Here is a 21,617-nt window from a genome sequence, read left to right as displayed (position 1 = left end):
ACTTGATTGCTCCATCCATCAAAATCTTTGCTGTGTAAAAAAAATTTTAGAATTTTGAGGATGGTTGTTAAAACTGAGATTGGAGATTAAATAACACAACTCCTGGATCACTTTGGTCTTGTAACAGGGAATAAGAAGTTTTCTGGGTCCCTGCACACCAGGGCAGTTTGATGAACTGTTCAGGTCAGGGGACGTTGCTATCATTGCTCGTGGAGAATAAGCAATATAGGTCTGTCTAGGTGGATAGCTTAGATGAGGAAAGGAGTTATCTTTGCTGTTCAAAAGGATGCTGGGCACTCAGGTACTTCAGGATGAGGAGGTGCTGGTGGAGGGATGGCAGATACAGATAGAGAGACTGCAGAACCTAATTTGTTCTGCTGCTGCTCTGCAACAAGAAAGCCGATCATTTATTTTACAGGGTAACACACATGCTCTGCTTGCTGGAAGGTTAGGAAGAGAAACTGCCTCTTTTTGATAAAGTACTTTCTCTTTTTGATAAAGTACTTTAATACCCCTGAATGAAGAGGCTATACATATAGAAGTAAGTTACATCTGAGGCAAGAAAAACCAAAAACCTAAGAATAGAAAGCAAGGAAGGAGTAAAAAAAAAAGGGAAAAATGATAGCGAGAGATATATGAATGAAGACAGAGCCACAGAGTGATCTTTCTTAAAAATTAAAGTTCCTACCTGACAATGAAATGTCTCAAAAGCCTCAGGGGTGTCCCACAGAGGGTACAGACATGTTGCCTCAGACCCATGGTAAGAGCAGAATGTCTTTGGGAGCCACAAAATAAGATGGAAATTGGCCTCTGAACACACAGGCTGGGAAAATAAACCACGTGCACATGGGTGTGCTGGGGAAATGCAGGGGGAAGGCAGCTCAGAAGAGAAGCTGAAGAAAACTGCTGAGTTCACCCAACTGCTAAATGTATTTTGACTCTTCTGCAGCAGATTTGTGTTAGCATGGTGATGTTACCTGGATGCGCATCAAGGAATGGCAGGAGGTTTGCTGCTGTATCTTGGCCCAGTGCTTGTCCAGTGTATCACACAAGCCAACCGTGGAACAAGCTTCCTTGCTGCGTGGGAATATGCTGTAACACTGAAGTGAGATTAAATCAGGCAAGTGAGATTGTAGTTCCCCAAGATCATCCCTGAACATAAGCGATGAAGTATGTAACTCCTCATTTTATCTCTGTTCTTACACTGCTCTCAGCTCTGCTGCATTTCCTCTGCTCAGAGACAGCTTCATCCCCAACGCCCTGTGTACCATCAATGTTTGAGCTGTGGCAGGTCAGCACTTCCCCAGTGGGCACACCTGGGGGGCAGACCAAGGTCATTGCTTCGTGTCCCTTCTGAGGGGGTTGTCTGCGGCAGCCCATTGCAACAGTCCTGCTTCTTCCTTGCAGAGCACTTAATGAATTGCAAGTCTCCCCAGGGAAGTTTGCTGGGATCTGAGTAGGGAGGGTACATGACTTTGGCCAGTTTCTACAGTTTATTCCCCTCATTGTGCCTCAACTTCCATTACTGTTTTACTAGTGATAATAGAGGTCTCTGACTGATCACTAGAATACATGTTTATGGACCCATTACTCATTAATTTGTATAATCAACTTTTAAACTCCCTGATGTCCTGTCATAACTGATTGTGAAAACAAGTTTCAGAAACTTCTCTGTAAAAGAGGTATTACTCTCTGCTTCTGCTAGCTTCAAACAGTTTTAGTATTGGTGAGTAACTGCTATGCATTCAGCCTGGTATTCCATAGTCTCGTATGTCTTCTACCAAGGCCAGACCTGCAGCAATTTTTTGCTGTCATGTCTGCCAAAAAAGCAACCTTCTGCCAGACAAACTGCCAAGGTAATATCAGTGCAAAGTTCCTTCACGCATGATGATACAATATTGCAATTATTAAGCTACATAAGCAAGGACATACATGAAAACTTCTTGGACACCCTTCCTTCCACAGGAGTAGCAACGTGTGTTTATCTCATCTCCACCAACATCAGTGCTGTCTTGTGGGGCAGCATCCAAGGCGAGAGGGCTGTTCTTGCTGCCCATGGTCCCTTGGGTCTTGGCTGATGAAGTCACTGTTGTCTGGAACAGATAGTGGAAAAATGGGTGATTTTGATCAAGAAAGGGAAGCATAGGGTCAGAAAGAAGCTGAAGCTAGTGTCAACCTGTCATCGGCCGAAGAATTTGAAGGGTCCTCCTGGTATCTGCTCTGCTCTGACCGAGTGCGATAGCTAGCATGCTGTTTTCTCTTTCTGTTATGGTCTGTTTCTATTTGGAAGTAAATAATTGAGGGAACTGGGAAGAAACCAACCAGCTGAATTCAGACGTGCTTGCTCCTGCCACACGTGCCCAGGATCACTGGTAAGCGAACCAGAGTGTGGGACATCCCAATTACTGCGGCGAATGAAGAGACGGGATGCAGCTTGATGCAAGCAAGTTGTCCATTTATTAGTGATTTTCTTACAATTATATACGTTTCTACCTTCTACATATTACACACTGATTGGTTAAATCTTAAGCATAAAAAACACCGATTGGTTGATATTTAAGGCACATCGTTAGAACAATAGGAACTTATTAGTTTACCTTGACATAGCAACAGCTTCTATTCCAAAATTAGGGGGTTTCTTTCTACCCGGCTTTCTTGATTAACGAAGTTACATATCGGCGCTACCCGTTCCCTTATCTGGGTACTTGTTTCTCTGTCCGTCTGGTTGCCTCCTCAACTGTAAGGGCTCAGGGGTCTGCAGTTAGCTTGTTCCTTTGTTCCCAGGGCTTGTGCCCTACAAGTTCTAGCAAGTTTCTATTCATCAGGCTATCAGTACTTGGACTCCTGTCCTTGAGGCCTTGTCCTACAAATTACCTGTGCTCCTTTTGAGATGAAGGAAACCTGAGCAAACACCAGGTTCACGCAGCAAAATCAGGAGTGCTCCCTGTTGCTGATTCCAGTCCTAAACACTATCAGCATTCAGTTTGTTTTTTTTTTCTTTAAATTCTTCTGATCATTAACCGTGGAGCTGCTGTGCAGGGAGCGAAAGAAAAAGCTCAGCTTGCAAACCCTGGCCCTGCTTTGCAGCCTGCTGTTGTGCTCTGCAGGACTTCTTGGGCACTGAGAGCAAGCTCAGACTTCAACTCAGGTAAGGGACCCAGGGCAGGAGCCTTGTGTTAGTACATTGGTAACACGCATGGGAAAATGCAAAATCTCAACTAAAAATATGCTCCCCATTTTCATTGAGCTACCAAACCTTTCTTCCTTCAGCAGCTGAAGCTTCTTATCTTTCTTCCCCTGTTACCTCAAAGCAAGCTCTGTTTTCAGGAACTGGCTTCCCGACCACAATGGCAAATTCTCTCTTAAGTCAGTTTTACCTGCTCAGCATAAAATCAGACCCTGGTGTCTAGTATGAATTATTCAGATTTATATTGCTATGTCCCATTATGCTTTACTGCTCTTTAAAAGATATTCAGATTAGAAGTCCTGTGCACTTGACAGGTACTTAGGGAATTCTCCATAGATAAAATTAACATACATCATTTCTGCACTGTCTCGGTGTTGGATGCATTATATACTTATATACTTATAAAAACAGCTCTCCTGTAAGCTGTTTCTCCAAGAGTCTGCTGTAAAGCATGGGCAATCGCTGTGCAGGCTTGAAGGATATTCCCTGGCTGTGTTTAGGTAAGCAAGGGGTAGTGGCACCTGAAGATGTGGTTCCTCAGCTGAGCTGGACTCCTTGAAACGAAAGCATTGGAGCATGTGTTGTGTGGGAAGAGAGGAGAGAGAGGAGGAGAGCCATCTGGCATGAAACCACATCTCCTCCCGCAGACAGGGCAGTCTAGACAGCTCAGCAGCACTGCCAAATTCATCACATAAAGAGAGGCTCCTGCTTATTTCTGGAGTAAGAAAACATATCAGTGATGCAAGGTCTCTCAACTCCATAAAGCAGAAGCCCTGAAATGCCATGGGTGCACATAAAATTGATGCAAATGTCTTTGCTTCACCTAGTACATTTCGTTAGTCATTACTTATCTGGGGAACCAGTGCAAACTCTCCTCACTTTTCCTTAATGATACTGTAATGACAGTGACATTACATGTTGATATTTCTCACAGTAACAGGTAAATTAAGAAGTTATTGGGCTCATAGGTATGTGGTATTTATTCTTGCCATAACAAAATGCAATGTTTACATGTTTAATGGTATATTTCTGTGCCATCAAACTCTCATTTAAATAAGAGCTTGTATTGCAGCACCCTGAGAGAGCCAGAGTGCATAACATAAATCTGTTTGCTTAGATTTGGAAGATTTATGATATTGGATCATATCTAGTTCATGTTTTTTTCTTTGGTTCGCTGATTACAGGATTACTTTGCCTTTCTGTGCTTCAGCTCATGTTGTGTTGCAGCAGAACCAGTTTCTCTCATTCCTCTCGTGCTGTTTACCCTGGTGGGCATGCTGGGGGGGGTGGGGGGGTAGGGGGGTGGGGGTGGGGGGGCAGGGGTATGTGTGTGTTTGTGTAGGTTTCCTGCGTCTGGCTCTCCATCCCTTTCACTTGCATTTACACTGCATCACTTATGGGGAACTGCACAATCCCCTTTGTAATCAGGACTGGTCTGAGCCCCCACGAGCTTGTGTACTGTTACCTGTCCACACTGGCCATCACTGATTTGGTTTTGTCTCTGCACCACCAACCGTGGTGAGTGTTTTCTGGGTCAACTACAGGGAAATTGGTTTTGGAGGCTGTTTTGCTCAGTTTTACTTTGTTCATTCCTTCTTATTCTTGAAGTCCTCGGTGCTTCTGGCCATGGCCTTTCATTGTTATGTGCCCATCTGCTACCCGCTGAGATACTCCTCCATCCTCACCAGTGCCAGAATAGGCAGGACTGGACTGCCTGCCCTGTGCAGATGCCTCTCAGCAGGGCTGCCATCACCTGCTGTGTCATCAAGCAGCTGTGCAGACATCACATTCAATAACTGGTGTGACTTTGCTGTAGCCATTCTCTTTCTGACATTTGACGTCATCCTCACCTTCTTGTCATAGGTACTGATTGCCAGGGCCATTCTGAGCATTGTGTCCCAGAGGGAGCATCTCAAGCTTTGAGCAGCTGCGTGTCTCTTATCCTGGCAGCCCTGAGCCTGTACATCCCCATGGTTGACTTGTCCATGGTTCACCAGTATGGCCAGCCTATGGCCAGCCCTCTCATTCATGTCTTCATGGCCAACATCTGTCGTGACGGAGGGAAGACACAGTCACTCAATATGAGTGATCAGCAGACTTCCTTTATTGTGCCTTACAGTCACCTTTTATGCCTTGTTATAATTAGCTCATACATGTTACAAAAGTTAAGCTCATTATTGGTTAGTTGCCTAAATACCAAGCCCGCCCCTAGTTTCTCTTCAGTAGTTATCTGTTCCCACCTGCAACATTCTTTTCCCACTGCGATCTTCCTGTTATTGTGTAACAAGAACAGCCAAGGATAGTGTATTTTTGCTTTACTTCAGATAAGCTGAGAGCGATGTGCATTTTTGTCCAGCCAGCTGGACTACGTCTATGTGACCTTTTTCAGCTAGCCAGTTATCCACAAACATCCACATGCCAGTCCTTCCCATGCTGTACCCCATCATCTACATCATAAAAACTAAACACATCTGTAAGGGTGTGTCCTCAGGATCCTCGTTTCAAGAGGGAGTTACCTGATGGCACATGAGAGATGCTTCTGGCAAAGATCACGGCTCTGGGAAACACTCACCATAACGATTCGGATGCCAGTTCCTCTTTTGGAAAGTGCATCTGCTTTGCATCATGTGGGGCATCTATCCAATTAATGTATTAACAGTTAGTATTGTTATCCATACATTAAAACAAACTAATCCGAAACCTCAGCATGTGGAGTGGATCACGACTGACACTTGGTCTGTCCCCATGCCCCTGATGATGGTCAGCCAGGAGTTTTCTCTGGTCTACAGATTGATGCTGACTGCGAGAGCCTTTTATAGCCCATGATTTCTTGTAGTTATCCCTGTCCTTTGACTTCATGTTTTTTTCACCCTGAGTACCTGAATAAGCTCTGTTCCATCTAAAGGCTGCACAATCAGTCACAAGCCAATTTCAGTGACATTATAATAGCCATGGATGATTATTTGATATTTGTCTTGTGTTTTTGCTGCAGATGAAGTTTCATCTGTCTGGGATGATTTTGATAAGAAGAGCAACATGAAAATAAAAATTTAAATAATCTCAACTCTTTCTCTTTTCCATCTGATTCTGTTAATGAAATCTGTAATTTTCAATATAGTCTCGTTTGCCTCGTATTGTACAGTGATACTTAACAGCTCCCGTAGCCTCTTATGATGACCCATGCTGTTTATTGTTCATTTCCTCCCCTCATTTCTTTGTGTTCTTCTGTCCTTATATTTGAAGATCTTGGTAACAGGGATTTTCTTTTTGTTCCACACCTCTAATATTATATTGAAGTATCTGATCTGTGCTTCAGTGTATAGCAAAGGTATAGATACTAAATACTACTGCTACTAATTGCTTCTTTTCCTGGCCTACGTGATTGAGATGCAAATAAGAAAAAAAATGTTAAATAACAAGAAAAAAATTACACTTTCAATTGCAAAATCTCATATAAATAAATATCAGTGATGGACTTGGGTGCCACTTTGTTGGCATGTCTGTATCTTGATTTGTATGGATCAGCCATGTGTTATCCAATGAATGAAATAATTATTCAGTGTCTGTGGTTCAAAGACAGCTCTATCACTTGGGAAAATCCAGTTATTAATTCTTTAGCCTGCTGAGAGAGCTGGAAAGAGAAACAAGTGTTAGAAACTCCCAAGAGTGCTGCAAGCAAAGGAACTGGGCACCCCAGAAGGAAAGGTTTCTACTCATACTAGGCAACATGTCGTGAGTTAAAAGCATATACTTAAGGCAAGAAAAAGCTCTTTGTGGGCTTGGGCTGGTAAGTAGAAATCTCTTTGGAGAGATTAGTGAAAGGAAGAAAAAAGCTGAGGTGGTTGAGAAAGGGCGGAGGACAATGTTGAGAATATTGTGGAGAACATTGAGAATGGTCATTGAGGCATTTCAGTGGAAGACTGCGGTGGTCCAGGAGGGAAAGACAGGCAAAGAATGGGGCAGGAGGAGGGTGGTTGTTTGAAGGACAGCAATGTGATATGGCATTTTGTGTTACTGCTTGTTTTACAGCAAGGACCCAAGCACTTATCCCATTGACAAGGTATTTCTGGAAATCGTACTGCATGTCAAAACAACGTCTACCTATGATCTTTTTTTTTTTTACATAGAAATAAGAAGGAAAGGCGTAGTGGTTTTGGCTGGGATAGAACTAACTTTCCTCATAGTAGCATGTATGGAGCTATGTTTTGGACTTGTGAGGAAAAAAATGTTGATAACACAGGGATGTTTTCACTATTGCTGAGCAGTGCTTGCACAGCCTCATGGCCTTTTTTGCTTCCGACGCCGCCACACCAGCAAGTAGTTGTAAGAGACTGCGCCAGTGAGATCCACCATTGCCACAGCAGATGTATTGTCTCAACATTGCTATGGCAGGAAACTCTTGCCATCACCACAGTGAATGATCTATCTATACATTGTTAAGGCAGGAAGATAACACCACTGCCACCGCAGAGATTTATCTATACATTGTTAAAGGAGGAAACCAACTGATGCCATGGAGCAATGGGGGAGGCTGATCCTGCAAAACTTAACCAAACTCCTGTGCATGCGCCCAGACCTGGGATCAGGGGGATCAAGGTGCCTGGAGCTTCCTGAGGACCACCTGATGATGTTGGACACGTACACCATTGCTGGGTGGAAGGTGTGGTTAAGCAGAACAGCTTGTAACAACTCTATAAAAAACGGAACCAACTAACATTGGAACGGAATGTTCACCTGCCAGACTTGGAAACGAATCGGACTGTTGGGACACTGCAGCTCCGGGGTGGTAGCTATTGCTGTGAACTCTTTCCTTTGTTTTTTCCCTTCTTTCTTTCCTTCCTTTCTCTCTTTATCTCTTGCTCTCTCTCCCTTTGCATTCACAGTTTTATTGTTGGGCAAATAAAGTTCCTTGGCTCTTGACTCCATTTTGAGTCTTACTCCTGTTCCCAAGAATACAAACTGAACCACGCTCCGGTCTCAGACCAACATGCGACAGTAGTCTTAGGGTGCACAAGCAGTGGGGAGGGGACACATTTACCTTTTCATTTCTCTCCCCATCCCACCAGGGTGGCTCTGTGGGGCTGAGCTGCCCACCAGGGTTAAACCACAAGAAAAGGCTTGTAGAAATAGTGAATTACTGAGTAAAAGAGACAACTGTATTTATCATATGTGTTTCATAGCTGCTGCAGAACACTATCAATGTCTCTAAAATTCAGTGAATGCAGTCAGGAAACTTTCCCTATCAATAATTCGTCCACTTTGAGCTTCAAAAGAATGGTTTCTCCAAGTTCAGAAAAGCTCTGTGAATGGAGGGGCTGGGAGGGTTCCCAGGAAAAGTTTTTTTCAGCAACCTCCCCTCTTCTTGGTTTTTTTTTTTTTTTTTTCTTCTGTATTAGATATGCTTTTTCTTTCTGACCTGCAGGACACAGCTTTTAAAGACAGCTGAGATGATGGGTCTGATGTCATCTGTTACCTCAGCTCTAATGTTTCCCCCAAAGACTCTGCGGCTCCACACAAACTATTTTGTGTCATGGGGACCTTTTAGGAAGGCTCTGGATGAAACATTTTCAGACAGTGTTCACCACCACCTGTGGTCACTTATTCCGTCAGTGAGTTGTAGTCACGGTAAAAAACCACACCTTGTTTTGCTTTGAAAGGTAAATCCTAAAGCCATTTCAGATTTGCCAGCAGGCAACATAAAAAGGTCTTCTTACATGCAAATGGGCACCAGACCTGCTCTGTTTAGCACACAAAGGCTCAAAGCACAAGGGAAATCTGTATGTTGGACAGTGCTCCTGAGGGTGGCTTGCTCCATTCTGCCTGTCCCACGATGATGGTGGTTCAGGGCTGTGTAAAGCACTTTCTGTATCACCCCTGCATCTTGCATCTCATCCTGGAGAAAATTTCAGATTTAAGGCGGTCTTGATTTTCTTGTGCGATCCCTGAATCAATGATGATGCTTCATCACTCCTTTGCCCAGCTGGTGGGAACTCAACGGGGAGGTCACTGATGCCCACACACACAGATTTATATTTCTTCTTTCCTTGAAATAGCTGTAACCCCACCAGGACAAAGAACCTCTTATCTGTCTTTGATACCCTGCCAAGACTCAGAGGGTCCCTGTTGTCCCAGTCTGTGTTCTTTGGTACAGAGCAGAGACAGAAACTATCATCCTTGGTGGAGCCAAGAGCATGGAGGAGAAGGTCAGTGCATCTCTGCTATGTGGTACCTTGTGCCCTAGCTCACATTTGAGAAGGAGAAATACCTGATTGCTATACTTTGTTCACTTATTAAAACCACACTGAAACAGCAGTATGTTTTGAATAATAAATGGATTTTTCATTAAGCTTTATTGAAAAATTATTCTCCCAGATAAAATCATGAGGGACAAAACATCACTGTCTGCTGAAAATGCTCTCACAATCACACATGCCCACATATGCCCTGATTGCAATCCCGAGGTCTTATCCTTCAGCCATACTGTCTTTTTCCACCAATACTTTTTTTAATACTTCTAAATCATTATGTTAGATATTTTTAGCCATTTTAGAAAACACATGCCCCAAACAAAGCCTCTATACTGATTAATAGTATTTTTCAGCACAAAATTTTAAAGCAAAATGCATCTTAGGGCAGAACTGAAACCAAGATTTTAAACCTCATCTCCTCCCAGTCTGTTTCCACTCTTGCTCAGGTCTCCAATCCTGTTTCACAAGAAGGCCACACACCCCAAGCCAGGAGGAATCTGGGGAATAAAAAACACATATTCTGCCCCTCTCTAATGGTCCTTAACTGAAATGAATGTGAAACACATCTGACCCCTTCCTGAGCATCAGTCAACATGCTCATGTCAACCAAAGCGTTCTGCACCAGCAAGTGCAAAACAAACTGTGGGACACAAGTCCCCGAGAAAGACTCTGGGGCCTTTGGGAAGCTATGAGCAGGATGGCTGCAGAAACTCCAAGGGCAGGGCTAGCAGAGGCAGTGTTTGTTGTAGCTATAAAAGCATCATTATAAATACATAGCTTCTGTAAGCATGTAGCTGCAAATACGACAGACAAATATAATTTGTGGTGAGAGGTACTGTCTTTTATTAGATGAACTTACAGTCAGAAAAACTATAAAAATCTACCAAACTCACAAGCTGTTCTTCCAGTCTGAAAGGTAGCAATCTTCACAGTTAAATATAGCCTAAGAAGAACAGCTCTGAGATTTATGGCACATATCTCACATTCCTGTTTCATGCCTGTTTTTAGCATCCATAGAATCAGGAGTCTGCATTTTTATGGTGGTTGCCTTGAAATCCAGCTCTGAGATAAGGTGGGGTTTCCTATGTTTTCCCATCTTTAGCTACTGTTGGGGCTGTGGGGCATATGTGTGTCCCCCACTGCTGCCAGGGAGCTCTGGGCAGCAGCTGGGCTCTCCGTCCTCCAGAGCTTGGTGCACATGTGTGAGAGGCTCCAGAGGACACAACTGTTCTGTGATCCTCAACCACATCCCAGGAGCGGGCCAAGGAGCTCTGCCATGGTCCCACACTGTGTCCCAGTGGTCCCAGCCCCAACCTAGGAAAGCTTTTGCTATTCATCCTTGGTGGTGTGAGGGGCTGTTGGCAGAGACCAACACTAGGATCATGGTCTTGGGGACAGATGTGTGTTGACAGTGCAGGGGGGATTCTGTGTCTTTAATAACAATTCCCAAGGCAGGAGCTGTAGGAAAAACCCAGTGCAGCAGCTACCTAAATCAGCAACCACCCACCCTGAGAGGCTGGCTCAACATGGTGTCCAAGTGAGCTGCACCTGCACTGGGATGTGACTGTGCAGCCCCTTTGGTGGCTGTAACTCATGTGTGGCCAGGCTCCTTCTCCGCTCTGAACACGCTGAGTTTGCAGACACCAGCATGGCCATGGTGCCGTGCACAGAATCACTGCAGTGGATGTCCCTGCCTGTCAGTCACCAGAGATGGAGGTTTTCCATTTGCTTTGAGCACAAGGCAATTGCCTGCTGAAATGCAATGGCAGAAAAATTCCTTCTTCCCTGGACTGGTTCTGCCTCACATTCTCTCCACACCCTAACATGCACAAAAAGGAGCATGTCCACCTGCCTCACTGCCCCTGAGTGTCAGCAAAGGATGGCAGGGATGAGCATAGCCTGGGGATGTGTCCTGTGGTGCAAGACTCGTAGAATCATAGAATATCTCAAGTTGGAAGGGACCCATCCACCTCCCTGGGGATGTGTGCAGCACCGGGTTCTCCACCTTTCCTCCTCCCAGTGCAGGCTGCTAGAAGACAGAGACGCAGATGCAGGGAATGCTGTGGTCACACTGGTGCTGCTCTCCATGCAAACTGTCAGCACGACATGGCAGAGGTGAGTGTCAGACTGGCAAAGCAGGAGGTTGAGAAGCATGATGAGAGCAGCAGCTTTGATCCTCTGTGTCCTTTCAATGCCACCAAACTGTGGGGAGGGTCCTCCAGCAATGGAGCTGTGTGATCAATGCCCTCAATCTCCCATACTAGATGCCTTGTTGGCCCACAGGACAGCTGTGCAAATCCCCATGCAGATGCTGCAGCAAGTGGACAAAGCCTGGCAGGTGGATCTGCAATCTCTGGGTCCTTCCCAGGCGTAGCTTGTGGCTCTGTGTCTGTCCCATTTAGGCAACTTAAGATGTACTCTGTCCCATCTTGGTCACTTTGGCTGTTAACACTGTATATCGTGATGGGGTTCAGCTGCCTGCTGCACCTTGGGAGGGTGGGACCATTGTGGGACCAGCTCGGGGGCCTCTCTGAGGTGAAGTGTACAGCCCGTGGGGTGCTGACAGCCCACCGTGGGGCAGGAAGGGAGCAACAGACCCAGCTTCTCATCCCAGCATTTTTCTTCTCAACCTGTACTTAAAGATTGCTTTGATCTTAACTCAGGAAGTGAATGTTCAGAGACCACAGCATCTGCCACCTGCCATGCATTGCTGGTGTCCCCAAAAGGCACAAGGAGGGGGCTGGTGGGTATCCACCCCAGGGGATGGAGGTGGCATGGTGAGGAGAGCTCGTGCATGCAGCAAAGCAACCTCCTGAGGTGCAGGCAGGAGCAGTTTGCTTGCTGTGAGCCACAAATATAGTGGCCAGATAGTTTGTATCCATGGCTCTGAAGGTGGAACCTGGCCCCTGTGGTGGTGATTGAAGGTCCAGCAGAAGGGCTGTATCTGTAAATACCATAGAGAATAGAATTGTAGCTGGTGGTCTGCTATGATGTATTTCCATGTATGTATATGCTTGGAAGATCTGAAATCTGCGCTCCTTGGATTTATTAGTGTCATTGCTGCTCTTAATATGGGAAGTTTGCCTCAGGAAGATGTGTAAGTGTATAACAATGCTCTTCTTTTGAAGAACAGGGACAGCACCTTATAATTCGTATAAGATTGTTCTTCTGTTTAAACAAGGTGAGCACCTGGCTTGCCTTGCCACACCCTCTGTCATCTGGAGCAGACTGTCAGTCAGACTGACAGTCTGCTGTGCAGTGGATTCATCCATTTCTGTCTTTTGCAATCAGTGAGGTTGAAAAGAAATTAAGTACCAAAGTTGAAACAGGCAAAGACTGTTCTAGACTGAATAAACCCACAGAGGGTTTCACTGCTTGTGCAATGTTAAAGATGATCTACAGTTTAAAGCCATAAACACCAGGTGAGACTCCCAGCTGAGAACATCTTTACAGGGATCACTGGGCTCCATGGTAAATCCTCCCTCAGGAGTCCATGCAACTCTCATACGAAATGCATTTCAGGGATTTTAAGTGCTATGCAAATATCATGACAAGCAGAAAGCTTTGTTTTTGCTGCGCTGGCTACAGCATTACTCGTGTAAGAAAACATTTATCCAGGCATCTGTCTGGTGTTTGCTTAAAAATCACTCTATTGATGGGTTTTATCTTTCAGGTTCTTCACTTTGCTCTTAGTTAACAAAAGAAAACTAGTATCTTGCTCTTGAAACATTTTCCAATTACTCTAAGAGTTTGGAGCACACTCTGCCATTTGAGCATGGTGGGACCTGAAGTGGCATACATAGCCTGTCCTTCCTTATTCAGATTTAGACCCTGATATTCTTCAGCAAAATCAGTGTGAATCTAGAGAAACTCTGTTAAAGGTGATGGTCCCATTTCTATTTCACGGTAATATAGTGAGGTTGGTGACTGATCTCATCTCAGCCTCAAGTATTGCTAAAGCAAGCAATTTTACCTCATCACTGCTGTTCAGATACCATGGTGGTAGAAGGAGGAAAGAGCAGGAGCTTGCAAAAAGGTGGAGGAAAAAAAATATCTTTAAAATTGGGAGAAAAGGAGGTCTGAACGCTCCAGTATCAGCACAAGGAAAGTATAGGAAGGTGCCGAGCACAGGCAAAGTCTGCACAAGCAAACTGCAGGGTCTGTCCTGGCCAGAGGGGCTGGTGGGGGTCACTGTCTTTGAACCATGCACAATTTAACTGCCTCTGGGCAGTTTTTTTTAATTTAACTTTGTCTGGGCTGCACCGCTTGCCCTGGGGACAGGGTGCAGGTCCTTATACCACCAAGCTCCATGATGCTTCCCAAAAACCCTCCCCCAGCTGCCAGCAGTTCACCTGTTAGGGACTCCCTGAGATGTTTGTGCTCTTGTATTCAGACTCTAGGGTAAAATTTAGTCATAATCACTAGAAAATGTATACATAAATGAACAATCAAATCATGGGTTTCGGCAAATAAGGAGACCAGCAGAAACTTTTACAATATTGTCAAATACAAATCATGTCAATCAGATAATTTCTCTTGTGTGGAAGAATAGCACAGTTTGTACATAGAGGAAAAGAATATGTCTCTTAATTTTTGAGATGAATTAGCATACTTATTTTCATAAATGACCCAGAGAATATTGCTGAGCTTGAACCATTATGGGGTAGTTTCAAATCCCATTTCTTGTGCTACTGCAAAGAAAGATGAAGGGAGAATCTGAATGAGCATCCTGGAACTTGTATTAGCCTGGGTAGCAAAGTAAAGGAAATACAGCTTCTTTGGAAGTGCAGAAAAAAAGAAAGATTAATGCCCAGGGTAATTCTGAAAAATTGAAGGAATGGTCTGCAAAAAACCCCCACCAATATAATTTGCATTCAGGATGGGCAAACTGGGGATGGATAGCAGGAAACACTGGAGAGGTGACAGTGGTGTTTATAAACTGCACAGCAGTCACGGGTGTTGTGATGCTGAGAGGAGGGACATCACTCTGGGATGCACCCAGAGCAGCTTTCCCTGTGAGACACGTGCGATTGCTCTACAAGAGATGTGATCTGATCACTGACTCAATTCCTGAGCTTTTCCATTTTTACCTTCTGGTGGATTTTAAAAGAAACTGAACCCTTAAGTATTTAGATTTCAACTCTGTCAGGTATAAAGTGAAAAACACAGCATCTGTATTAACTTTGTGAGTGGTACTGGAAATGCTAGGTGTTTTATGAATGGTTAATTGTGTGTCTGTCTCTCTGGTAAGGATGGTTATCACGCTTCAGACAAAAAGGCTTTCAAAGTTGATTGACAATCAAGCCTGGAAGGAGACTTTTTTTGGTTGTTGTTCCATGGGAAATTCCAGGAAAAAGAATTGTTTTACTATGTGTGACAGAGGGACTCCCAGCTGGAGAGGGGGAGGTATTTCCATGAGAAGATTGCTAGCTATGATGTATGCTGATCCCAGCTCCCAAAGCTGTAAGTGGGCATCAAAGCTCATTGATGGCTGAGCTAGTAGGGTTGTAAACAGAAATGGTTGTGGGCTGATAATCTTAGGTAAATCAGAATGATTCAAGGACTGTGAAATGTAGAAATTAAATCCCACAGAGTTCAAGTATCCAGCTGAGTTGTAATAGTCAGTTGTTATTATAAATGGTAATTAGCACAAGTAAAGGACATCGTGTGCTGCTGCCACAGGTGGCCTTGGGTCTAAATAGATTTGTCCCACAGGTGTTTTTTTTTAATTTCATTTTAATTGGTGCTTTTATTCTAGATGAGGTCTGTCTGGCCAGACAGAACATCTGTAGAAAAAGACCTGAGGTCCTAGTGAGTACAAGTTACCCCAACATCACCAGAGGACCTTTGGGGGTGCTGGGGCATGCAGGCTGTGCAGGGCAGTGGTTCCCCAACAGTTCAGCACAGGTGAGACCATGTCTGGGCAACTCCAGTCTGGGTCTCCCAGAACAACAGGCAGTGACAGGCTGCGGGTGCTGGAGCCTGGGCTGTGTGGGTTTTATTACCAAGTTGTCCACTTTGATGCATACCTCAACTACATGTATTTCATCCACACCTTCTCCACCATCAAATCTGTTGCGCTTGTGGCTGTGGCTTTTGACATGTCTGTTGTGACCTACAGCCCCTGAGGCATACATCCCTTCTGACAATCTCCATGGCATCAAGACTGGTGTGGGGTTGACTATTCAGGTGGTACTTCTGGTGTTCCCGCTCTCCTTTCTCCCAAAGATGCTGCAATATTGCTGGGTCAGTGGCCTCTTGCACTCTTTCTTGCCTATACCAGGATATCATCAGTGTGGCTTAGTCACATTTGTGTGACATATATGAGACAGCAGCATTTATGGCTTAAGTGTTTGCTCTTTTCTCAATGGCTTTAGACTCATTGTTACATGTTCTGTTGTACATCGTGATCCTTAAGATTGTCTTGAGTATTGCATCCAAGAAGGAGCGGTCCAGGACCTTGAACACTTGCATCTTTCACATCTATGCTGTCCTAATCTTCAACATCGCACTAATCAGTCTGTCTGTGATTCACCAGTCTGGGAAAAACTCTTCTCCCACTATTCACATCCTCATGGCCAACATCTGCTTGCTGATCCCACCATGATGACCTGATTGTGTACAGTGTGAAAACCAAATGGATCTGTACCCAGACCACTAGCAAGCTGCAAGAAGCCAGGTTTGACTCCATAGTCAAGGTGTGAGCTGCACTGAAGCTGAGGGGTCTGACCATGATTGCACGGGTGGGTGGGTAAGGCCTTGCAGGCAGCAGTGGAGTCACACAGCTCAGAAAGGCAATGAGAATGATGTTCAAAGTTTAAGGGCAAACTCATCACCTGGTGCCACCTTGAATAACTGCTAAGACCTGGGCAACAAAATTCCAGTTGAAAGATGTGCCATTTTTATGGTCAGATGCAGCTTCTTGCATTGCATACACAAAATGTTATTAATTAGAAGAAATGCATTGTTGTGGTTTAACCCCAGCCGGCAACCAAGTACCACACAGCTGCTTGCTCTCTCCCCCTGACCCAGAGGGATGGGAAGGAGGATCGGAACGGAATGTAAAACTCAAGGTTGAGATAAGAACAATTTGATAGGTATAATAGGTAAAGCAATAATTCTGAGTGATGTAACTGCATAAATATTTCAACCAAGCATAAATTTGCCTTATTGATTTTCCTCTTACAATAATGTCTAATGGAGAATGATGTTCTCTCTGCTTTCTTTGGTTGAATAAAAAAGGAAGGAATAAATGCTTCAATAAAGTTTAAAATGTTGCAGCAGAGTACTGGATGTATTCACCAATATTATGCTAGCAATATCAGCTATTCGTATCAGTTAATTAGGGAACACAGCCATCATAAGGATTGGAAAGGGGTTATCGGTAAGAACAGTTATTCTCAGGGGGTACAAAGGAGAGTTAAAGATTAACCAGCAGAAGAGAATCATGAAAGAGGCAGTTTTAAGAACCAGGTCTGTTGGTCTGCAGAGGAGCTGACAAGGGAGATCCCTGAGGTGGGATTCCTGCTGGATGAATCATCTCAGACAGACTGGATAGGCTGTGAGACCCACCATGAGGATGGGTTTGCCATAGGTCTGCCTGGGGTTTCATGCACAAAAGTAAAGGTATATATCTGCATCATGAGGCTGGTGTTTCTGGGGCATGCCAAGCCATGTCAAATACCTACAAAATTTTGGTATTTTGGCAAATTAAGAACTGGGGGTCTTCTTTACTTAGCAATGCATGCATGATTAATGAATGAATTTACCCTGTATTTGTATTTCTGTGTAAACAAACAAACAAACAAACAGGATTTGGAGAAGGGAGAAGTTCATTTCACTGTCTGGCACTCAGATATCCCATTCCACCAGCATTTTATACCCATTATGTGATGGTGTGAGCCTCCGGGCACTTTTCTGAGCAAAGGCGTCTGCCATCTGCTGGCATGTGCCATGGGAAGGCTGAACCATACTTCACATTTTTTTTCCTCAAGACCCTGAAAGAATAAGCTGATGCACAGGTGGGACAGAGATGGTAAAGTAAGGACAAGACATACATGGTCAAGACCCATCCTTGGAGAGCATTAGCAGTCTACTAATCACGTGCCTTCAAGGCAAAGAGGAATTCCTTGGGCTCTGGTTGCTCATGGGCACTTTCATTCACTTCAGGTTGGACATTGAAGGCAGAAGTGGATTAACACATGGAGTTCTCTGTCTGATTTTCAAAGATCTATGAATTTCAGAGAGTTGTTTTATCACCCTGAGTTCTCTGCTACTCGTCACATGGACCTGACTTACATGACCAATCCTGCTGTTTTAGGACTGTGAGATTTCTCATTACCATGCTGATGGCAACTGGGGAGTTTCTTGCATCTGCTTCTGATGGGGATGGTGAAATGAAGGATTTTTTAGTCCATATCTGGGAGAGACTTTCAGACTAAAGCGGGGTCTGTCCCCTTCCCTTCCCCATCCCAGTAGAGCTTCAAAAATGTCTTTGGGAAATCTAGGCTACCCAGGGATACCTGCTGGTCCCAAGCACTGGCTTCCCACTTTCCCCTCCCAATACACTCTGCTGCAGCTGCTTCTTCTGGCCCTGTGACCCACTGCTCCACCTTCTCCTTTCCACCCACCCAGCACTCCATCAGGCAGAAAGGGATGGAGAGCTGGGTGTGCAGGTGCATGCCCAGCAGAAGGAATGAGGCAGGCTGCAAGCTGGTTTGATTGAGAGACACAATGGTCGGATGATATCTCAGTTTGTCTGGGCTCCCTTCCCTGTGAGTGAAAATAGGGGAAGAGGTAGGGAGCACAGTTTATAACAGAAAAAAACCCTGAGTTTCCCTAAAGCACTTTATTTCTCTGGACCCCGAAGTGTTTTACAACATCACTCCCATACACATCGGGGAAGCGTGCTTGAGATACTGACTCCCATTTAAGTAATAAATTTAATTAAAAATGTATTTTGTAGACTCATATATTGAAATCCAGCAAAGGAATTTAATAAAGTTCGCAATCTGGTGCAAAAGCTTGGCAAAGGACCCAGGAATCCAGCCCCTCCAGCTCCAGTTGCTGTTATTTGTTGTGCTTTCATTCTGTAGAACACAAAAGCATATGAGGCAGGTGACAAGCTGGGACTAACACTGATTTTATGCAATATGCTGTTTCTGTCAGTACCTGCCTTACCTCTTTCCTCGCTCATTCTCACCACATGTTGCATGACAGCAGGCTACCATTCCTGCAAAGCAAGGAAGGCTTGCACAGCATCCAGGGCGACAAGGCTGTTTGCTGATGACTGCATTGCACCAGTATGAAAGGGTGATCCATGAAGCTGTGCAGAGCAAAGCAGAGTGGAAGATCAACACCCCACAGAGTACATGATCTCAGGGAATGACCATGTGCCAGGGAGGCACGACAGCCACTGAATTTTAAAGCAAAGTCAGAAGCAATTGTCTAAGGCAGAGCATGGCTGGTGGTAGGAAAACTGCAATCCTGGCACAGGGTGTGATATGGAGAAATAGTGTGAAATGGGGACAATGGACACCGACTGTGATTGTATATGTCTGCTCAAGGAATGTGGGTATGGTGACTGGTCATGGGTGCGGTGTCTGGTCACATAGGCACACAGTTTTGAGGAGACGCCTACAGTTTTGAGGAGATGCCTGCCCTTCTTCCTCTAACAAAGGGGCTATTTAAAAAAGAATGAGAAAAGGATGAGAGATATTCCAATGCTATCTAGAGGGAGGGAGTGCTAAGTCTCCTTGCTGGAGAAGATGGGATGGTCACAAGAACATGAATCACCTACAAACCTGCAAGACCACCACACTGCAGGCAAAGGACTGATAAGCTAATTAACATACAAAGCGAGAGTAAGCGGGTTTAGGTAACGAATATGTATAGGCGTTAATTGAATATTCATTTGTTTTATTGTATAAATGTGAGATGGTTCGTCACTTCGGGTATGCACGCTTGTGGAGGAGCGATCCCCCGTGCATCTGCGCGCAATAAACATACCTACTTTATAACTTTCGAGTTATAGAGTCTAATTCCGCACGTCAGGTGTACCCAGGGGAGCTCAGAATCCTCAGTGTTTGCTCATGTCAGAGCACAAGGATTGTCCCGCTGCATGATGAGGTGGAGGGACATTTGCACTGCTGCTGGGTGAAATACAATCCAGCAGTGCTGCCTGAGTGTCGTCTGCCCTACACTGTGTCACACCTTCCTGTTCTGGTCTCAGCTGGCCACATCTGCTGCCAGATGTGCACTGAACAAGCCCATATCCTGCAGTGACCCAACGTGCACTGGGTTTGTGCATGCAGAGTCCTCTCTGTACATGCCAGGGACTGCTGCAGCTTTTCTCCTTGGTGCTGCCTTGGAACTTCTGTCTGTGTTTCCTCTTCCTCTGCAGGGTGCTCAGCCCTACCAAGAAAGTGATTTGCAGTATTTCTGGGAAAATAACAAAGCTACCTATGAGGGCAGCATCAGTCAAGCTAGTCAAAACATGAAGAAGAGTCATGAACCTTTCACAGATGATGGGTGGTCAGGGCTAGGTCTCCAGCTGCTTTGACTAGCAATAACCTGGTGATGACAGCAGAAGATTTTGCTGATAGTCTTTTTCTTCTTTGAAGGCACATCCTGGCCCTTTTCTTGGGAATTATACATGACAGGCAGCATGAGGGCGTCAGGCAGGCTGTCAGCTTTTTAGAGCCAGGCTGTTATCTCCTGCATGAAATATTAATTGAGGTGGAGCCTGAGAAACCGTCCTGCAGGTAGCTGCTGCAAGTGGCATACCCTTCTGGTCAGAGAAAAGTCCTGGAGCCAAAGTAGCAGCATTTACACCACAAACCCTGCCTGGAAAATGGTGTTTCTCATCTCAGAGCCTAAAGATGCAGCTTGGAGTGGCCTGGGGGATTTTCTCCCAGCTGTAGAATTTTACCTTCTAGTTCAAATCAGGCACCTCAGCCACAGAAACCCGCCAAATGACAGCTAGTGCAAACAACTCACCAGCTCCCGTGACAGCCAGGATTGAGGATATCTGCCTCTGAACCTGAAGGGATGCTTGCAGAGATGGGCAGGGAAGTGGTGATATTTATACCCTACCCCTGAGGCCCCATGGGGCTCACGTGTAGCTGGGAGCAGCATCTGGTCTGTGCTTCTTGGAGAAACATGATGAAAATACAAAATTCATGGGGTTTTGAGTGGAACACCTTTAATGTGAGCTGCCTGTGAGACCTTCCATTGAAATTATGGCATGGGATGGAGCACATAAGGCCATTGGTGTGCTGTGTCACCTCCTTTACAGGGGAATTGAGATGAGGTGGGGTGGCTAAAGACATACAGATGAGTGATGCTGACCTCCTCCAGCCATCCCTACAGATGACACAGGATCTGCTGCTATCACTGCCTCTAGCCTTGCTCTGCCTGCCTCTGTGGGTGTTCAAACACTGCTGCTTCAAGCACCAGGGTGATTAATACAGTAAATGTGTGTGCTCTCTGCAGCAGGCTTTCATTGCCGTTCCTAGTGTGAATACTCAGCATTGGTTTGTACTCTGTGAGGACTCTCTTTGGGGGCATAAAAAGAAAATCCAATATTAACAAAGAGTGGGAATGGTCAACAAGTGGGTGAACAGAATGAGGTTGTGGGGGAAACTAATAAAAGTATGGAGAAAGTCAAACCTGGGTACCTTAAATTAAGCACTAAATCTAGAGTTAGTTGCTGAAATAAAACCAGACAGACTGACTTTAGCCAGGTATTTTCTTTTCCATTTCTCCTTTCTTTCTTCTTTCTTTTACTTTCTTTCTTCCTTTCTTTCTTTCTTTCTTTTTCTTTCTTTCTTTCTCTTTCTTTCTTTCTTTTTCTTTTTCTTTCTTTCTTTCTTTTTTTCTCTTCCTCTCTCTCTCTTTCTTTCTCAGGAAAATTGTGACCTGTCATCTTGGGAATCGGTATTTCAAGAATAGATTTTGAAGCCCCCTAAAGTCAGGTCTGAAAAGCAGGCATGGCTATGAAGCTCCTCGGCTTTGGGGTTTTCAACCTAAAAGTCTCAAAAATCAAAGCACAGCCACCTTTTGAATGCAGCAGCTGTATTGGGGGGGTGGGGGGAGGGGTGTGTGTGTGTTGTGGTGGTGTGCAGGTCTCTGTGCACATGCACCCTTTCTCTGACAGAGGCTTGATAGGGGTTCCTCTGCAA

At 44.8% G+C, this 21,617-nt stretch overlaps 1 pseudogene; it reads left to right on the top strand.

Annotated features, from left to right (window-relative positions):
* The first annotated feature begins 3,638 nt into the window (after window positions 1–3,638).
* LOC121083221 lies at window positions 3,639–15,563 on the top strand (annotated as a pseudogene).
* The last annotated feature ends 6,054 nt before the right edge of the window (window positions 15,564–21,617 follow it).

This window comes from Falco naumanni, chromosome 2, assembly GCF_017639655.2.
Source record: "Falco naumanni isolate bFalNau1 chromosome 2, bFalNau1.pat, whole genome shotgun sequence".
Lineage (NCBI taxonomy): Eukaryota > Metazoa > Chordata > Aves > Falconiformes > Falconidae > Falco > Falco naumanni.
The sequence above is the reverse complement of the archived record's forward strand: the minus strand, read 5'-3'. Positions and strand labels throughout refer to the sequence as shown.